This window comes from Ambystoma mexicanum, chromosome 5q (assembly GCF_040938575.1).
Source record: "Ambystoma mexicanum isolate Mex_15411 chromosome 5q, UKY_AmexF1_1, whole genome shotgun sequence".
NCBI classification, from domain to species: Eukaryota; Metazoa; Chordata; class Amphibia; order Caudata; family Ambystomatidae; genus Ambystoma; species Ambystoma mexicanum.
This window is the reverse complement of record NC_090933.1, coordinates 357,496,698-357,518,276: the sequence shown is the minus strand read 5'-3', so window position 1 is coordinate 357,518,276 and position 21,579 is coordinate 357,496,698. Positions and strand designations below refer to the sequence as shown.

At 44.0% G+C, this 21,579-nt stretch overlaps 1 protein-coding gene across 7 annotated transcripts in view; it reads right to left on the bottom strand.

The window, feature by feature from the left end:
- DLGAP1 (DLG associated protein 1) overlaps window positions 1–21,579 on the bottom strand; it is a 2,039,252-nt gene that overhangs the window by 966,707 nt on the left and 1,050,966 nt on the right. The gene's annotated exons all lie outside the window — the stretch shown is intronic.

The window sequence follows — 21,579 nt, the reverse complement described above, 5'->3', positions numbered from 1 at the left end:
TAGATGGGTTAAACGATAGACGATCAAGGGGCCAGTGGATGATTCAGTGGTAAGTAGGTAGGAATTTAGGAGGGCTTTTAAAGAAGGTGGAGAAGAGGCACATTTGATCTGGTGGGCAAGAGAGTGCAAATGGAAGGGTGTCTGGAGTGGACAAGGACCAAAAGCAAGAGGACGCCCAGGGTGGATATTTATATTAAGATTGTTGAGTGAGGCGAGGGAGTAGATAGCAATTGGGATCATTAGGTAAGGAGTGGCCAGGTCATGCATGGATTTGTAGACTAGGGGGGCACGTTTGTATTTGGACAGATGTTGTATGGTGAGCCAGCCCAATTTTAGGAAATAAAAGAAGGTGGAGCAACAGTGGTGGGAGGCTGAAAAGCTTGTGTATAGAGGATCTGAGACCTTTGTTAATGGGTAGTTAGGAAGGCCGAGAATTATGCTTCTTTTAGGAGAGAACAAATTAGGAGATGAGGGTTTTTGCGGTAGGGAAGGAGATTAAATGGCAAAATGTTCTGATGTTTTGAATAATAATTCCAGCATGTGAGGCAGTTTTGGAAATAAATAGGGAGAGGTTGAAGCCTTGGCCAAGTTAAACATCAAGGTTTCAGGTAGTCTGTGAGAAGGGGTGTGGTCAGGAGGTAAGATGACAGAGGAAGAGAGCGAGCGAGAGAGGGGCAGTGAATGCAGGAAAGTGTAGAACTTCTGTTTAGAAAAATTGAGGATGAGGCTTTCCTGTGCCATACAGTGACAGATATCATTTAGGCAGCTGGTCTTGTCCAAAACAACAGAGCAGACAACTTGAAATCATCCTATATGGCAGTGGATACTTCTACTTCAGTTGGGATTTCATCCAAGAAACAGTACTGAAACCTCACATGTAGACTACTGGTATGCTGCGGTCATGATCTCTCCTACTTTGGAGACTGGCCATGGATGTATGTGATGCCCATAGCACCTGAGAAGTGTTTCAGTCTTTCTTGTTACAAAGATCTTTGTATGTCAATCCAGCCACTCATACATCCACACTGGTGCTAAGTTCAGTCTTATTATGACATCACTCAGTTATGCAATAAAGTCACAGAGGTGAAAGATGATGTCCAGGGCCTGCAGAACTGTAAGTATGTCTCAAAGTGAGCCCTGGATGCAGCAAAATGACCAGCAACTGAATATCAACTACTATAATTTGTCTTAAAATAAAATCCAAATATATGCATAGTCAGTCATCTTTCCTTTTTGGCCAAACCTTCTGAGTTTCCACAAAGGTCAACATTCAAGGGATCTACTTTGACACTGACATGGCTTTAGCCCCATAAATAAACGTAGTTGCAATCAATGACTTCTTCCAAATGTGTAGACTAGAAAAGCATTGCCACTGCTTTCTTGCAAACACAGATTCTTGCGAGTAGGACAGCGTTAAATGTCAGCTAGGACTACCCCTACCCGAATATGACTGCTGCCTCTATGCAGGTCTTCCCGCCCTTCTAATTACTGTAACACACTTCAAAAGAGACAAAATGCCACATGGTCATTTGCAAAAGACACCATGTAAAATATCAAATTTGCATCGAAATGGCTTGTCTGGTAACGAAATGCCAACTTGGTCTTGCCCACTGCAGCTCTCCATCATTATTATGAATTATTATTAAACATAATAATAATCATAATAATATGTACTCTATACATCAGCAAACTATTGCTACATTTTCTCCCTTCAAGCTTTGCAGCCCAGATGGTCAAAGTCTCCGTTGGCCACCCTTTCAAAGTACACAAAGTGACCCTGGCCAGTTTAGAAGTCAATTAAAATGCTCTTCTTCTAACCACAGGACCCAGAGACACCATTGGTAGTATCTGTCTTACAGGTTCAATCACGTGCTCAAGCTTTAGCAAGAGATTAAGGCATTTCAAAGATAATTGCTCTCACCCAATTTCATTTCTAAGTAAATCAAAGAAGTAAAAAACATTCCACAATTTGACAATCTGAATTAAAATAGTATATTCTATGAACAAATATTGAGTTTTTTACTGATGATTTACAAATTCATATTGTCCAAAACTGGAGCTTATATCTGTACAACTCAAACCCTTCCATTATACAATGAACCATAGAGCGATATCTATACAACATTAACTCACTCATTTATACAAATCGTTGTTTATTAATTACGCAGAACACTTTTGTTGCGTTAGCTAAAGCAGTTCATGTGAGGATATCCAAATAAGAGTCAGACGAACAGCTTTACAATCTGCAATAAGCACTCGAGCAAAGGTCTACACATTTCAACTTGAAGTTGCCTCAATTTCTTTGTGTGGCAACACAGTCTTCTTCAAGACCCAATGTTTCAACTAATTACTTCTTAGAACAGTTTGGGTTCATTCTTCAATTTTTATTTGTAAAACACTCCGAATTTTTTATATCCATGAACTCCATTGATTCACTTCCAGACACCTAAAAAATAATGAATTCTTCACTTATTCCATTGATTCAACATTTTAATTTATCATATATTGGCTACTTAGTGGTTCAAAACATTGTTAACTTTGTTGATTCTTAATTTTACATTTTCAATGTCCACTGCTACCTTCTATCATCACTTCTCTCCCACTTATCAAAATCCTTTTTTTGTTAAAAATAATGTTGTTATCATGTCATTTGATACCCTTCCTTCTTTATCAAAAAAGCCTACCTGCTAAAGCAGGTTTCCATGTTTTCTTTTTATGTCTCAATTCCAAATTCTTTTAAGCTGATTGCTTCAATTTCGTACTCTATTAAAATGGAAATAAAATAGTAACTAATAAGGTGTTATATGTGTCTATGAATTAGTATATTCAATGTCATGGATCTCTCACCTATACAAGTTTTTTCAAATGTAGAACCAGAGGTTGCAAGTTCCATCCTTCTACTCCTACAAAATTACCCCCTGACCCAATCAATCACTGATAATAATGTTGAAACAATATAAGGCGCTGATTGACATTGGTTTTCCCCATGTCTGAAACCTAGCAGAGTGATTAAGGCCAATATTCGGCCAGGATCTTCCTGGTTCTATAAAGAATCGTGGGAAATGAAAAAAGAACCGATCACTCACTTTAAAACAACCAAAGAGGAAAATTAGTAGAAATCTGTAGATCGTGATTAAACTATAAACTTGTAATAACGACTTAGAAAAGAGGTGTAGAAGATGGAAACTGCAAAAGCACCAGTTGGCAGTATTAGGTAAAGATCAACAAGCCTTATACAAATTAATTGTCAAGGGCACAAACATAGCGCATATATATTGCTAAAAGGTGCAAAGTAAATTTCTCCTTGAGTGTTTAGAAACCTGGGTTATTGAAAACAACATTCTGTCCGACATCCAAGCAGCTCCCTTCAAGAAGGCTATGGGAACCATCAACCAGATATATGCAAAAATGTGGCATGCAGGGAATGAAGATTCTAGGTGTTGCTTTCATTCCCCAAACCTCCCGATTCATGCGGAGGAGGGTCTGAGGTATTCGGATTATGAAGCCCACCTTAAGCCTCATATTTATCAGCACAGTCTGAATAGCACCCAGGAGCTAGGAGCTTACATGGAAACTCTGTGGCAGCAAATCTATTACCCACTGGGTTTTTCTTGGCCCTGGTAGAGACAAGTAAAGCATGTAACATTGAAGTTAGTGTACCTCCTTGAATGTTCAGGTGCCCTCCTAAAACAACCATAGCACTACTAAATATAAAGTAGAGTCGCTGACTGGGCCTTGGCAATATGTGTAATAAAGTCCAGGGATCACTGCATATGATGAGCACAAGCACATTTTTACTCCGGAGGCATACTTTGGTTGAAGTGAGGAACCGTTTAGGAAACAATATTCTTGAAGTTCCACCTTAATACAATTCCCTTATCAGACTTCTAAGCTTGTTGTAATAAAGGGAGCTGAGTTTGGTATATGTAGTGTTGAAAACACAGAAAGAGGAAATGGAACTTTTTGTTATGTCCCCTATACAACAGCATCAGGAAAATGGTTGTTCCTGTGTTTTAAAGTGCATGGGATTTTCCTCCGTGTCAGAATCAATGAAATATTGTAAATCACACTCTTTTCTGAATTTTTTGAAACAGGATAATTAATGTATTCAAGATATCACAATAAAGGATTGCCACGCATATTGTCACGCTTATGCTGATCGAATCTCTTTGATGAGTCAAAAACGTGCACTTTAGATTCTACATTTATTTGAATTATCTTTAATTGGTGTGGGTTTCTTTATTAAATATTGCCAGCATTTGTATTTTATTGATTTTCGTTTGTGTATTTAATGTTCACATGAATTATACGCAAGTGCTTGTATGCTGGTTTTGTGTGGAATGGATCCGAAATAAGCTATAATGGTGAATATCTTTCTTTTTGGGAAACATAATGAAAGCTATTGTATATAAGTGCCAAAACACGAAACCTGTACTATCTGGGAAAGTAAAACAGCATCACAGGAAGCGTTCACTTTCTGGCCAGGTAAAAGAGTACCTTCAACACAAGAAGCATTCACTTTCCAGCCATGTAAAAGAGTAACAGCATCACAGGAAGCTTTCACTCTCCAGCCAGGTAAAAGAGTAACAACAACACAGGAAGCGTTCACTTTCCAGCCAGGTAAAAGAGTAAAGCATTACAGGAAGCATTCACTTGACAGCCAGGTAAAAGAGCAGCAGCATCAGGAAGCATTAACTTTCCAGAGTAACGGCAACACAGGAAGTGTTAACTTTCCAGCCAGGTAAAAGAGTAACTTCAACACAACAAGTATTCACTTGCCAGCCATGAAAAAGAGTAACAGCATCACAGGATGCGTTCACTCTCCAGGCAGGTAAAAGAGTAACAACAACACAGGAAGCGTTCACTTGACAGCCAGGTAAAAGAGTACCAGCATCACAGCAAGCGTTCACTTTCCAGCCAGGTAAAAGAGTAAAGCATCACAGGCGGCGTTCACTTTCCAGCCATGTAAAAGAGTAACAGCATCACAGGAAGCGTTCACTTTTCAGAGTGACAGCAACACAGGAAGTGTTTACTTTGCAACCAGGTAAAAGAGTAACAGCATTACAGGAAGCATTCACTTGACAGCCAGGTAAAAGAGCAGCAGCATCACAAGAAGTGTTCACTTTCCAGCCAGGTAAAAGAGTCACAGCATCAAAGGAGGCATTCACTTTTCAGCCATGTAAAAGAGTAACAGCATCACAGCAAACATTCACTTTCCAGCCAGGTATAAGAGTAACAGCATCACAGGTGGCATTCACTTTCCAGCCATGTAAAAGAGTAATAACATCACAAGAAGCGTTCACTTTCTAGCCATGTAAAAGAGTAATAACATCACAAGAAGTGTTCACTTTCCAGCCAGGTAAAAGAGTCACAGCATCACAGGAGGCATTCACTTTTCAGCCATGTAAAAGAGTAACAGCATCACAGCAAGCATTCACTTTCCAGCCAGGTATAAGAGTAACAGCATCACAGGTGGCATTCACTTTCCAGCCATGTAAAAGAGTAATAACATCACAAGAAGCGTTCACTTTCTAGCCAGGTAAAAGAATAATGGCATCACAGGAAGTGTTCACTTGCCAACCAGGTAAAAGAGTAACAACAACACAGGAAGTGTTTACTTTCCAGCCAGGAGAAAGAGTAACAGCATCACAGAAACCATTCCTTTTTCCGGCCAGGTAAAAGAGTAACTGAAAAACAGGAAGCATGCACTTTCCAGCCAGCTAAAAGAGTAACAGCATCACAAGAGGCGGTCACTTTTCAGCCATGTAAAAGAGCAACAGCATCACATGAAGCGTTCCCTTTCCAGAGTAAAAGCAACACAGGAAGTGTTTACTTTCCCGCCACGTTAAAGAGTAACAGCATCACAGAAAGCGTTCCCTTACCAGCCAGGTAAAAGAGTAAAAGCATTACAGGAAGCGTTCACCTGACAGCCAGGTAAAAGAGCAGCAGCATCACAAGAAGCGTTCACTTTCCAGAGTAACAGCAACACAGGAAGTCTTACTTTCCAGTCAGGTAAAAGAGTAACAGCATCACAGCAGGCGTTCACTTTCCAGCCAGGTAAAAGAGTAACAGCATCACAGGAGGCATTCACTTTCCAACCATGTAAAAGATTAACAGCATCACAGGAGGCATTCACTTTCCAGCCATGTAAAAGATTAACAGCATCACAGGAGGCATTCACTTTCCAGCCATGTAAAAGAGTAACAACATCACAAGAAGCGTTCACTTGCCAACCAGGCAAAAGAGGAACAACAACACAGGAAGTGTTCACTTTCCAGCCAGGTAAAAGAGTAACTGCAACACAGGAATCATTCACTTTCCAGCCAGGTAAAAGAGTAACAGCTTCACAGAAAGCATTCAATTTCCAACCAGGTAAAAGAGTAACAGCAATGTATGAGCATACCAGACCTCCTGCACCCTCAAACTCAGCACAGATAACATGATAGGTTGATTAATGGTTCCAGTATAGCACAAATCAGAATTATAGTGCTTTTTGATGATAAAGAGTACATGTGAGGTGACATATATTCTTGTGGTCAGAATGACTCAGGAAGTTATGGGTGACTCAGGTATTACACACACATCATGAATATGTAAAAATATATTCTAGAAACTGGATAGAATATAAGTTATGCTCAAAGGTAAATTGACTTACCGTTTGGTAGCGAGGCTGAACAGGCTGAGATAGATTCTAAAATGGATGCCACATCCAAAATAGGGTCATGAGACCAGGTGTGCAAAGCCCAGAATCATTTAGAAAAAACATAAGCACAGTCTTTAATAGATGCAGGCGCATCTCCTAATATGTGTATTTAATTAGAAAGTGGAAGCAGCAAGTTGTAGATCTATTCCCCTGAGACTGTACAGGGAAAGAGCCTATAGATACAGTGAAAATATAGATCTTATATTAGCTCGCGCTGGCACAAAATCTGCAATCAATGAAATAAAGTTCATTTGTTAAAAGGTTCACTTGAAAAAATTTGTTGTGGTTCTTCTTAGCCAGATTTTATTTCAATTGTTAAGATGTTGTCTTCATTGAAGTGTAGTCATTCAAATATTACATCTGTAATTCACAATCGATACATCACAGTTTTGATTTTTAGTAATGGTATAACTGTTGCGTTTATATCCACAAAACAATTGTTACTTCTGTAATTCTCAATTGGTGCATCTCAATAGATTCCTTAGTCCTATTGCTGCCTAACCTTCTCCCGAGATATGTTTCCCCGTCTTATGTCTGACGGCTTGCTTTCATTTTTTGATTTTTTGAAACTCATCCCAGTTCTATTGATGCGTAATAGGAAATGAGAAATTAGTAAAAAACACATGCATTAGGGTCTCCACTAGTTTACAGATCAGTTGATTTGATTATGTAAAACCAGTAAAGATAACTTACATTTGTGTCATATTCGTAGTTTGATAACTTGTGATGTGTATATTCTGTTTGAGCAAAGTATGTTGTGAAACTCAGTACGTTACAAAAACTCCTTGTGTCTGTAAAAAACGTAAGAAAGGAGCGTGTGAGTACCCGAAACATTGGAATTGAAATGTACATCACTTCTAATTCTGTCTCATGTAGATCAAGTCTCTCTACTTGTTGAAATACAAATCACTTACCTTGTTTCTAATTAATTATGCCCACATTTCCAGTTTATCAGCGTGGTACGATTGCCAACGGTGTTGGATGAATCATGCAGATAATTAATCTTTTTTGGCAGCAGTTCACTTTAGGTAAGCATGTCTGGGATGGATTAGAGATATTGCCAGGGAAAGCAGGCATGATTCATAGTAAATCTGATAAGGTCATGGGAAGCTACCAATTAGTACAGGTCAACTGCTTACTTGGCAACAATGAAAATGAGCTCATTAAGTTTTTCACACTATGCGCTGCCAATTAAACTTGGCAGGACCTCAGGAAGCAGATAAGGATTGGTTCTTGGCATGAGTTAATCGATGCGCAATTATGTCCAGCTGGTCCTAAAATAAGCTTATCAGTCTATGTGTCAGTCAGCCGGTGCTTGCAAAAATGAGCTAAAGTGGGCTTTGTGAGTGATAGGCAAGCCAACCAATCACGGATAAACTGGGCCTTTTTTCTGACTAAGAGAACCAATCAGAGATGCATTTGGAAATTGCATGAAGGTATTGAATCCTTGAAAAAGGTCTATAAAAGCAAGCTGATTGCAGCAGCTCTGTGTGCCTTCCAATATGTCTTTGTGAACCTGTATTAAAGATGACTGTGAACCTGTACCCGGATGCTTGTTCCTTTGTTCTTGTCCCAGTGCCAGAAATCCACAGATGGCCAAAGCTGATGAGGTACAGAGGGTCCCCCTTTACAGCAACACAGGAATCGCTCACTTGCCAGCCAGGTAAAAGAGTAACAGCAACACAGGAAGTGTCCATTTTCCAGCCAGGTAAAAGAGTAACAGCATCACAGGATGTGTTCAATTTTCAGCCAGGTAAAAGAGTGACAGCAAAACAGGAAGTGTCCACTTTCCAGCCAGGTAAAAGAGTAACAGCATCACATGATGTGTTCACTTTTCAGCCAGGTAAAAGAGTAACAGCATCACAGGAAGCGTTCACTTTCCAGAGTAACAGAAACACAGGAAGCTTTCACTTTCCAGCTAGGTAAAAGAGTAACATCATCACAGAAAGCGTTCACTTTCCAGCCAGGTAAAAGAGTAACAGCATCACAGGAAGCGTTCACTTTCCAGAGTAACAGAAACACAGGAAATGTTTACTTTCCACCCAGGTAGAAGAGTAACAGTATCACAGCAAGCGTCCACTTTCCAGCCAGGTAAAATAGTAACAGCATCAAAGGAAGCCTTCACTTTCCAGCTATTTAAAAGAGTAACAACATCACAGGAAATGCTCACTTTCCAGCCAGGTAAAAGAGTAACAGCAACACAGAAAGCGTTCACTTGCCAGCCAGGTAAACGAGTAACAGCAACACATGAAGCGTTCACTTTCCAACCAGTTGAAAGAGTAACAGCATCACAGGAAGCATTTACTTTCCAGCTAGGTTAAAGAGTAACTGCAACACAGTTGGGATGGAAATGAGTATATCCACCCCATAGGCACTTTCAGTTGAGATGAACCCCATATGAAGTGATGTAGTGTATAAGGGGGGACCACACCAATAAACACAACGTGAAAGCAATGTAGCCCCAACAGTAGATGCGTGGCACTAGAAAAAATCAAACAAAACTTCATTTTGTAGTAGGCCATGAAGCACAGGCTTGTACGATTGCGCTACACTCAATAAACTCCATGAACCCAGTTCACTAGTGCCAACCTCATTAAGGCAGAATGAATCCTCACAGCCCGTTTTCACAGAAGTTCACTTCCCCCTTGTCCCTCCACTGTTGCAAACAGTTAGTATCTTTCAGAGGAATGTGCCCTGCAAGAGCGTGAGACAACTCCAGGCTCCGCGCAGCATCCATTCATCTCCACTAAACGGCCAGTGCGGGAGATAAATACAAGGAGAACTGTAGGAGCTCCGTATAGTTAGAGAGCACAGGAAAAGTAGTGGTTGTTATTTCTGCATGTTATTTTAGTTTATATATTTTAACGGTTACAGAGGAGGCCCAGGAGGGGCATGTGTGACATGTTTGAGCTCATCAGGGGAGCATGTAGGGAGTGAATCAAGAAGCTCTAGTGGGGAACATGGGAGGGGGAAAAGTGAATTGAAGTTTTTTTGTGAAATTATTGACAGCATGGACTCCTACTAAAAACAAGATTAAGGTGTATATGCCTTAACTAACATTGGGTGAATTCCTGTTTTAACTGTGGCACAGTAGTGCAAGCATAGCCCCGACACAAGACACTCTCTGGACACGACCATGGGGATGGACACACCTCTAGACCATATACATAAAGCCATGCCCCTATACTGTGAGAAAATTAAAATGTACCACAACCAATAGGTGGCTGAGACTAAAGGGGAGGGAAGGCCCCACTCCTGGCCTGAACATGGATCTTTTGACAGATGCGCTCTACTTACTTGACCGCAAGGTATAATGAGAGACCATTGCAGAATAGAAGGGAAATATTTGACCTCTGGAGGATGTTCGAAGAAACAGAGGTCCCAAAAGGGGAGGGGGCAACATCTGACAGTGACAAGAAGACAAGTACAGAGGAGACTGGGACAAATGGGGAGCCAAAAAAGGGAATATACCGGCTAGCAACACGCCCAGCAGAAGGGTACACCAACCCAATATATGGAAGCCACACCAGGTACGGCCCCACCCCCACCGTACATCTCACCTCCAAAGGTATCAGCCCACAACGGGGTGAGCATGAAGGACAGAGAGGTAACATTAGTCAAAACACACACGGAACTGGCAAGATTACGGGCAGAATGTGAGGTGATGATGGTGGCAGGGGTTCCAATGTTGCCCGTGGGAGTGCCCCACAGCCACCCAGGGATGAATGGAAGTCAGGTGACTTCCTGTTAAGAGTAGACAGTGCACCCATAAGAACAGTGCCTGTAGAGCAGGACGGGGAAACAGACATCTTGGGATATGAGAATGTGGGGTCCCGGAGAGGGGACAAGGAATATTGGATTGACTTTGAATGCATGGAAGAAGATGTAGAGGGAGGGGCCGAGTAAGTAACGCAGACCACAAAAATATTAGAGAGCTTCTGGGACAGAGGATTAAGGGAAAGGGTTTGCAGAATAGCATTGCCACAGAAAAAGGGAAGTGCAGTTAAGGGCGGGAAAGGAAAGGCAAAACTTCAAATGCCCCTAATACACAAGGGTGTGGGTGGCCACACTATGTACCCTGTGCACAAATGGAAAAAATAACCTCCTCAAGGCACTCCCGCCACTGACAGCAGGGGCGCGGAAATGGATTTACGCATGCGAGAAAAACATGGCAGGGGTACCCTTAGCAATAGGGGACATTAAGAGTTTGTTGGTAGCCACAGTGGAAGACCGAGACCGGACAGAGACAGTATGGATTAAATCTGGTTACGTGGGAGTAACGCTAAGTAATGATGCCCATGATGGAACATCATTCAACAAGATTAGAGTGCGAGTATGCTACCCCAGACACCCCAGATTTACAATCAATAATGCAGTGCACAATGGGGGATGAGGAAGATGCAATATATTCTCAGGGTTCAAGAGATGCGGAGAGCAGAAACGGGCAGCACCTGGTATCAAACAACTTCATTGTTTTATTTCATTTTAAAATGAGGGCTTCACAAAGAAGTGCAGAAAGTGCTTGATAAGAAAGCAGGCTGGAAGCAAAGGGATGGCCCGAGATTCATCAGATGCATCATAGTTCAGGATTGTAGGAGGATCAAAGAGTGAGAAAAAGAAGCTATTCAGAGGAGGTAGGCAGAGGAAGCGAAACTAGTTCAAAATAAACTATTGAAGGTAGTAGCAGTATCAACAGTACCACCCCCATAGCAGACAGGAGAGGAGGGTGCGCCTCACTTGCAACCCAGGTGAGGATAGCAGCAGTTTGGGCTGATGGCGGCAGGGACAGTGGGGAGGAAACCAGAACTTTTCGGGACTCCAGTGGCAAGGAGGGCAGCAATGAGGATGAGGTGGGTTTCGAGGTCCTGGAGGAGGAGGATATGGAGGTCCCGGACCAAGGGGTGGTGGGCCTGGACAGTGGTGGACATGTGGGAGTTGGGGCAGTATGAGTGTACCCACCCAGATAGCCCCCAAGGGCCCGCTCGTAGAATTACTTCAATACCATACGAGATTCACCAGGCCTATACGCAGTTATCTCTTCAAATCCCCGCCCCTACCGACCATCGCACCAGTAACAAGCAATGCAACCACATCTGCCTTGCCCTAACCAGCAGTCCACAGAGAGCAGACACCCTTTTGGCTCTGCACCCAATGCCGCAACAGCCCCATATTAAGGAGCTACAGTAGGTGGGGGGAACCTTTTTTCATTCCCCCGGGACGGACACATACCCTGACTAAGACAGCCCACAGAGAGCACTTGTGTGTCCAGTCCTGTCAATGACCTTACATCAAGGAGAGGAACTGCTGGTGGTGGCAGAGATAGGGAATAAACAATTCATTGTCATGGTGTACTCAGGAGTGGAAAAGTCATGCATTAGTGAAGTAAACTTCCTGCTATCAGGAAAGTCTCTCGACACGTAGGGATTCTCTGGGGCTGTTTTAACGGTTCCTTAGACAAATGATCTAGACATCAAGGTGGGAGGGAAGGTTATACAAGCTACCCTCCTCTATTTTGAGAGTTCTCCTGTCAACTTGCTCGGTAGGGACCTGCTTAGTAAATTGAACATGACAATTTAATTTACAGAGGGATTTTCTGTGCGACACCTGGCATGTTTGTTTATGGCATCAGGGTAATCGCTCGAGCAGTCCCCCAGATTACCAGAAAAGAGTGGAGGGTACCTGTTGACTTCATTTTTTGACCTGTAGTGCTCACCGAGTTGGTTGCAAGCACAATCCTATCACTAGATCTGGAAGGCCTAGTGGTATCTGCAAAACAATTGTAGTGCTGTGTACTGATCCTCACGGGTGGCAATGGGCACTGTGTTATGCATTGACCCTAAAGTGCCCCTATGACAATTGTCGGATGAAGAGCTTTTAGAGGATGGCAATAATGATAGAGAAATCATCCTTGAGATTTGTATACCTTGTGAAATAATGATACAATACAGGAAAGTGCAGAGCCCCTTCATGGCTATTGTTAGTGGTCCACCCCCATTCAGCGCGACAGATTGCAATACATCCCCACACAATTATGGACAACAAAAACACACAATGTAGGGATGTTGAGAAAATGGGCCCTGTAAAAATCACACTTGAACAAGGAGCAGTACTTCCACAAGTGAAACATCACCCACTGTCCAGGCAAGCAGAGGAAGGGATTTAGGAAACACTACAAGCCCTGTTGCACCAAGGGATCATAGTGCCCTACACCTCACCATGCAATACTTCTATATACACCATTAAAAAGGCACAAGGAGGCTACTCATTTCACTGTGGTGGATTTGAAGAATTCAGTCCTCTCAGTTCCCATGCACCCAGACTCACAATAGCTCAGATCCTTTACCCTGGGCGGAAAGCACTATGAGCACATTTGTTTGTCCCAGGGGCACTGTGAGAGCCCCAGCATCTTTAATAGTTTAATACATGAAGACCTAGGGAACATCCAAGTACCCAGCATGATATGTAGATGACCTACTGGTCTGCAGCGACAGCGAGCAAGGCTGTCAAAGGGACTCCATTGCGTTACTGCAGTTGCTGAAAGAAAAGGGTGCAAGGTGGACAAGGTGAAACTCCAATACTGTCAACAGGAAGTGCTTTACCTGTGGGAACTCATTTACAAAGATGGAAAAAGAATAATTTCTGACAGAGCAGCAGCAGTACGTGCCACTCCCAAACCACTTACAGTGAAGGACATGCACAGTTTACTAGGGTTATGCAACTATTGCAGGGCATGGATCTTAAACTATGCAGCATACATCAGGCCACTCTTACAAGGCCTTAAGGAGGATCAGAAGGAGAGTAACACAATTGAATGGACCCTAGAGATGATAACTAGTTTCAATGATTTAAAAGAAGTATTTTCAACCTGTTTTTGCCACCCCAGATTACACGCAGGAATTCTACATTTTCTCCCACTCAAATGGCACACTCATGACAGCATTACTCACACTGAAGAGCACAATAGGTCATAAACCACTAGCCTATTACAGTGGTTGATTTGATTCTGTCATGCAGGGACAGTTTGTCTGCGAACAAGCTCTTGCTGCCACAGCCTTTGCCATTGAAAAGAGCTCCACAATTGTCATGGGGTGCTAAGTAATGTTGTATGTGGAGCACTCACTTTTTGCAATACTAGACTGATCCAAGTCCACACTCACCACACAAAGGGCATCAGCACATGAGATCATACTGTCTAGCCCCCACATCCATGTCGTAAGGTGCAAGACAGTAAACCCTGCCACATTCCTCATTCAGCCATGCAAATTTGAAGATCTGCAACGGTATGATTGTGCATCCTATAAAGGGGAAGAAAATGATATCCCTAAAGCCAAAGACAACTCCCTAGAAGAGGGAGAAGCGCTCTTCGTTGACAGCATCAATTGATCAGGAAACAGGTGAAAGACATGTTGGGACAGCAGTGGTGTGCCTAGAAGAGGGAGAATACGAAACACTGGGCATGAAAAGATTACCTATGCATTACTCTGCACAAGCAGCCGAACTAGGAGGAAGCAATAGAAGCCATGCGGGCCTCTAGGGGGTGCTATGTTACAATCTATTCAGATTCTGCCTATGTCACCACCATGGTGCATGCAGGTCTGTCGTGCTGGCAAAGGAGGGGATTCAGAAGAGCAGATGGCTCTCCAGTATAACATGCTGTCCTACTCAACACGCTAATTTCTGCCATTGCCGAGCCCTCTATAGTGGCGGTCGTCAAATACGCAGCACATACACACAATATGGAAACATTCTCATTGGGAAATGCTGCCACAGATGCAACAGCAAAAGCTGCAGCATATCTCCAGTACCAACATCAGCAGAATACGTTGTGACCACAGCCAACAAAAGGGCAGGCACAGATGCCTTCACAGCTCTCTGTATCACACAAATAATTGAGCTAAAGTGTAGGGCACACCAAGAAGAACAGGACATATGGCTCAAACATGGGTGCATGCAATCACCCACGGATGTTTTATGGAGACAGCAGAGCACAGGGCAAGCAGTAATACCCGCAGAATTATTGCATACAGCCTTCGAGCAATTGCATTTCCCGTCCCATGGCTCAAAACAACACATTGCAGTAGACATTCACAAAGATTGGTTTGTCCCAAACTTATAGGAGCACCTTGCAAAGATGGTGGTGCAATGTACAACGTGTCAAGTATTTAGCACAGGCATGACACTGAGAATGCTGAGAGGAACCTTAACCCGCCTCATTGGTCCATTCTGTGAACTGCACATTGACAACACAGACATGGGGGAACAATGCAATGATGCACAATATTTGATTGTGGTCGTGTGTCCATTCTCAAGGTGGGTTCTGGCCAGTCCATGTGCCCACCCAGATGCCAAGCGTGCTGCAAAATTCCTCATCAAGAGGTATTCCCCTGTTGGGGAGTGTGTGATGTTTTGAGATCAGATAATGGCACCCATTTTTTCAGCGAGCTTTTCAAAGAGATAACAGCCCTGTTACAAATAAAGCATCATACGTGTTTGATTTATCACCCACAAGCAAATGGAATGGTGGAGAGGATAAATGGCCTCCTTAAAGGCAGATTGTCCAAATTATGTAAAACCCTAAAGAAGAATTGGGTGTATTGCCTGCCCCTGGCCCTGTTCCATCGGCACACACAACCCAGTAAGTACCATCACCTGTACCCCCATGAAATAGTGACTGGCAGGCATATGCAGACACCCCAATTGCCTGTCAGGAGAGCATTAGTTGCTCATAGAACAGCAGCAATTCTGGGGGAAGAGTTCAAACAATACCTGTCTCAACTAACATGTGCGATAAGATGTATTGCAAAACAAATGGCTCTGCCACACACAAATAACAACTGCCCCACAAAGTGACACCACCCCACACAACCATTTCTGCCAGGAAAACTGGTCTATGTCAGAAGCTTTGTGCGAAAATGGAACAACCTCATGTTCCATGGGCCCTATGAGGTTGTGTTTTCAACCCACCTTGCAGTAAAGATTAAGGGGTTGAGATATTGGATACACCTCTCAGATGTTCGCAGGGCCCCACCGGACACAACACATAGTGTCCAAAATGAAAAAAAAACAATACTACCTCAACTCACGTAGCTTCTTTCTGACTATATTAAGTGCATGTATAAAGAGTGAGAAAACATGCATTGCTGCTACAGCACCAGCTACTTGAATTAAAACTCTCTATCTCTACATCTCTCTATCTCTCTATCTATCTCTCTTTCTTGTTCCTTCCTACCTCTCACCCCCTCTTCACCTCACCTGCCCTTTTTCCCCATTTTTTCCAAATTACAGGCATGCCAGCGATGGAGATGACCACGCCCAGATACACATCGACAGCAGTGGATAGAAATAGTATCAGTAGTACTAGGATGTACAGCAATTATTGTGGTCTTCATTTTAAGGCCATTTTGTTTACTGTAATGATGTTTGCATTAGTAATTTATTGGGGAACATCTTTTATCTGGGCTGACCATCTAAAGATGGGGTTAGGGGACTATGGGACTATGGACTATGAGTACACCTTTCAATGTCACTGGATCACTTTTAAATGGTATTGAAGTATATTTTTACATCACTGTGTTTCCTTCCAATGTAACTGAAGTATTTTCCACTATTGCTAAGCTCTCCCCTAGTATCTCCCTGGTAGTTAACTGGTAGTTAACTTCATCCCGACTCCCACGTCCTCTCCTGTCATACTATTAAGTTCCAGATCAAGCCTAAACTTGAATGAAAGGATGAGTGAAAGTGTACCATTCAATATTTCAGGACCAAGCACTTTAATGAAAATTGAATCCATGTATAATGTGACAGGTGTAAATAGTAGCAGCTCCCAAACCAACATATGTAATAGCAAAATGTTCCAAATACTAATGCTGAATGCAAAAATTCCTTATGCAATGCCAACAGCAATGTAAATATCACTAGTAGCAAAATTTCTATAGTAAAAAGGCTCGCAAAACGCAATAGCAGAAAGAAAAGGCAAGCTTGCCAACATAAATACGATGCATATCATGGCTTGGGACTAGATGCAGTGGAAGATGTTCGTCATCCTGAACACTCGAACATTTGGTACTCTGACATGATTGCAATGGGAAGGTGAACGACCAATGGGAGTTTGCTACATCTGTTCCTTAATACTGCACTTAATGGGGCACCTAAGCTCTTAGTACCACAAGAAGTACCCATAATAGAGACCCAATGCGCTATGTAGAATCAAAAGCACCTTCCAGGTACGCAACGTCCACTTAGAACTCATTGATCCAGACACCCGAAAAAGCAAAATGAGTTCCACCAACCCCAACTGTTTTAAAGAAGCGCGCCTGGCAATACAAGGGACGAAGTATACGAGCAATAAATGGCAAGAGACAACTCTTGTGTGTAAGGCAGAAGGACTTGTAGGATAATCAGAAAAAACAATAGCTCGCGTAGAACAAGCATGTGCACAAATATGGACAGAACATGTCACAAAGCTAATATGGATCGCAACAATTGAAAAACCTGTGAAAGTGCATCAAGAAGAAAACTATGTTTTTACACTGAAGGAACTGTCTCAGTGGGCTCAAACCAATGGTGTAACAGAACTATTCTAATTTCAGATCTCAGGAAAGGTACCGTGGCACTGATGGATTATTATTGGGTCTGCGACCAGCAAGCGTACTTCCACCTCATGCATTCTTGGAGGGGCTATTGTTAGCTTGCGACGCTGCACTCGGCCCTGTTCATACTAAAAGAAGAACCCCTAAAGGGGGGACCCTTCCCTGATGGAAAGCCCACCGTGTCCTCGACAATAGAGGTGCAGCACACAATGCCACCCCAGACTTTCACATGGTCCCCAAGAAAGAACATTATGACCAGCTATGAAGAAAGAAGAGTTCCTCAAATGATCTATCTCAAGACTCATCTGTCCTGCTTGCACAGATACCTGATGAATACAAGCTCTATAATTCAGTAGAGACATTTTTTGCATCCCTAATACCCAGCATCGAGACACGACCAAATGCAAAATGGCTCCAGATTGTCAGGTGGGGGGTGATACAGTTGGCTAATGATACCGAACAGTGGTTCAATGTCATAAGGATGGAACGAAGAGCCCTAAGAGTAATGACAATGCAAGACTGCAACATACTGGACCTCCTGACAGCCATGGAAGGGGGTGTTTGCAAAAAGATTGGGAGTTCATGCTGCACATTCGTACCTTCCGAAGAAGCTGAGAATGGGACATTGTCACACGTCCTTGCAGCAGTGCATGAACTAGGGGTGAAAATGAAAAAAGAAGCTGGAGTTCAAGAAGAGGACTGGTTCACCATGGCCTTCAGCTGGGTCCCATCATGGCTTGGAACACTGGTGAAGATGTTGATCCCTATCATCAAGGTTAGCCTGGTGATCTTCTGCACATACCAGTTGGGCCTCTGGTGTTGTGCCAAAGCTGTGCCTAGTAGCGCAATGATGATGGTTGGTATTGGAAATACTTAGGTACCTCGTGATACAAAAGAAGTAGAGATACAGTCTGATCAAAATGACTGCCCCGTTCACCACATGGTCACAATTCCTATCGGAGACATAGTTGATAACTTATACCACACAACCATTGTTACCCCCCCTGATCCTGCAAACTATAAAGAGCTATGGGTGGATCTGGTGGGCGGTGTATGGTGCATCTACCTGACATGTACACCTGGAAAGTATGCACAAAGGGGGGAAAGTTTACGAGACGTGTGTAGGGCCTCAATGCCAATTAAGGGAAAATCTGCTTGGGAGGAAGCAGAAATGAGGGTCAATGAGTGTAAATATGGTAGAGGAGAATTTCTTACTGTAAAAGTAACGAAAGGGGGGAATGTTGGGATGGAAATGAGAAAATCCTACCCCCTCAGCCGCTTTGAGGTGAGGCAAACCCCATATGAAGTGATGTAGTGTATAAGGGGGAGAAAACCGCACCAATAAACACAATGTTGAAGCAATGTAGCGCCAACAGTAGATAAGCGGCACTAGAAAACATAGAATGCAACTCCATTTTGTAGTAGGCCATGGAGCACATGCTTGTACGATCACGCTACACTCGACAAACTCAATGAACCCAGTTCACTAGGCCCAACCTCACTGAGGCAGAATGAATCTGCACAGCCTGTTCTCACGGAAGTTCACTTCCCCCTTGTCCGTCCACTGCTGCAAACATTTAGTATCTTTCAGAGGTATTCACCCTGAAAGAGCGTGAGACAACACTAGGCTCCGTGCAGCGTCCATACATCTCCACTAACTGCCAATAGGACTTTAACACCCACCCAGCAAGCGCAAATGTCATGCCCACAGCACTGATTCGACCCCACACCTCTGCATTCCATGATAAGCAAGCGACCCTCCTTTCTTAACACAAATCAAGCGTCCATAAAAGATCCAAGCATGCACAACTGTATTTCTTCCCACAGCCTTTAAAAGATCCAAGCATGCACAACTGTATTTCTTCCCACAGCCTTTGTAGCACAAGTTATAGGGAGGGATAAATTAAAGATCAAACCCAGGGTGAAGACCTTCAGTGCAGGAAGTTCGGTACCCAAAAAGGCCTGAGTGTGTGGGTCAGCTTGACTAAATGTAATCCTCCCTTACCCCTGGCACAATTCTCTGTGTCACCCAGGTGCATGCCACAGTGATGGAATAGGAAGCTTGGCATGTTAGTTCAGATGTAACAATATATTATTCGAGCAACCTGACCGTCACCCAAGAGTGAGATGAGCCCCGCTGACCCACATGGAGACTGATCGACGGCAACAGAACTAACCAATTTTAGCCTGGCATCCCCAATGGAGCAGGGCCATCTATAAGCGCATACCAATCAGTAGCATCAGTTTCTTCTATATATGATGACGCCACATGGCTTTTTAAGCTTCTGCTTGTCCTTAGATTAGCCAGAGCGCTCTCGAGCAGCAGAGTTCTTTTCATATATTTGTATTTTGTACAATTAAACATTTGTTATGCTTGCAATGCTATCTCCTAGCCTATTTCCCTAGAGGGCAAGTCTCCAAAAGGGACTTGCCTTCAACAGCAACACATGAAGCATTCACTTTCCAGTCAGGTAAAAGAGTAACTGCTACACACAAAGCGTTCACTTTCCAGCCAGGTAAAAGAGTAATTGCAAGACAGGAAGCGTTCACTTGCCAGCCAGGTAAAAGAGTAACAGCAACACAGGAAGCGTTCACTAAGCCCCGCCCACCTGGTGCCTTCCTGCCTGTCGCTCTTTTTCACCATTTAGCAAGCCCCGCCCACCTGGTGCCTTCCTGCTTGCCGCTCTTTTCCATCACTTAGCAAGCCACGTCCACCTAGTGCCTTCCTGCCTGCCGCTCTTTTCACTACTTAGCAAGCCCTGCCCACCTGGTGCCTTCCTGTTTGCCGCTCTTTTTCACCACTTAGCAAGCCCCGCCCACCTGGTGCCTTCCTGCCTGCCACTTTTTTTCACCACTTAGCAAGCCCCGCCCACCTGGTGCATTCCTGCTTCCTGCTCTTTTTCACCACTTAGCAATCCCCGTCCACCTGGTGCCTTCCTGCTTGCCTCTCTTTTTCAATACTTAGCAAGCCCCGCCCACCTGGTACCTTCCTGATTCCTTCTCTTTTTCACCATTTAGCAAGCCCCACCCACCTGGTGCCATCCTGCCTGCCACTCTTTTTCACCACTTAGCAATCCCCGTCCACCTGGTGCCTTCCTGCTTGCCTCTCTTTTTCAATACTTAGCAAGCCCCGCCCACCTGGTACCTTCCTGATTCCCGTTCTTTTTCACTACTTGGCAAGCCCCGCCCACCTGGCGCCTTCCTGCTTCCTGCTGTTTTTCACCACTTAGCAAGCCACGCCCACCTGGTGCCTTCCTGCTTGCCGCTCTGTTTCCATACTTAAGGAGCCCTCCAGCTTCTTTTCCTTTGCAGATGGGGAGCAGGTGCAAGTGGATCTAGGTCATCTGGCCTAAGCCCCGCCCACCTGGTGCCTTCCTGCCTGCCGCTTTTTTCACCACTTGGCAAGCCCCGCCCAACTGGTGCCTTCCTGCTTCCTGCTCTTTTTCACTACTTAGCAAGCCCCACCCACCTGGTACCTTCCTGATTCCCGTTCTTTTTCACCACTTAGCAAGCCCCGCCCACCTGGTGCCTTCCTGCTTCCTGCTGTTTTTCAACATTTAGCAAGCCACGCCCACCTGGTGCCTTCCTGCTTGCCGCTCTGTTTCCCTACTTAAGGGGCCCTCCAGCTTCTTTTCCTTTGCAGATGGGGAGCAGGTGCAAGTGGATCTAGGTCATCTGGCCTAAGCCCCGCCCACCTGGTGCCTTCCTGCCTGCCGCTTTTTTCACCACTTAGCAAGCCCCGCCCACCTTGTGCCTTCCTGCTTCCCGATCTTTTTCACCACTTAGCAAGCCATGCCCACCTGGTGCCTTCCTGCTTGCCGCTCTTTTTCACCACTTAGCAAGCCCCGCCCACCTTGTGCCTTCCTGCTTCCCGATCTTTTTCACCACTTAGCAAGCCATGCCCACCTGGTGCCTTCCTGCTTGCCGCTCTGTTTCCCTACTTAAGGAGTTCTCCAGCTTCTTTTCCTTTGCAGATGGGGAGCAGGTGCAAGTGGATCTAGGTCACCTGGCCTAAGCCCCGCCCACCTGGTACCTTCCTGCCTGCTGCTCTTTTTCACCACTTAGCAAGCCCCGCCCACCTGGTGCCTTCCTTCACCATCACTGTCTTGTGGCCAATGCTGGATTTGACATTTATGGTGTGGGATGTTTTTACCCATGCATCCAAGCCCTACCATAAAACTGTGCAGTACTGGCTTGGAAAACATCATAATGGCCAGAACTCCCCAGAGAGTGCATAGGGAAAACATGAAGAATAGGCTGCCACCCCTTTTTGCCTATGTTGTGAGC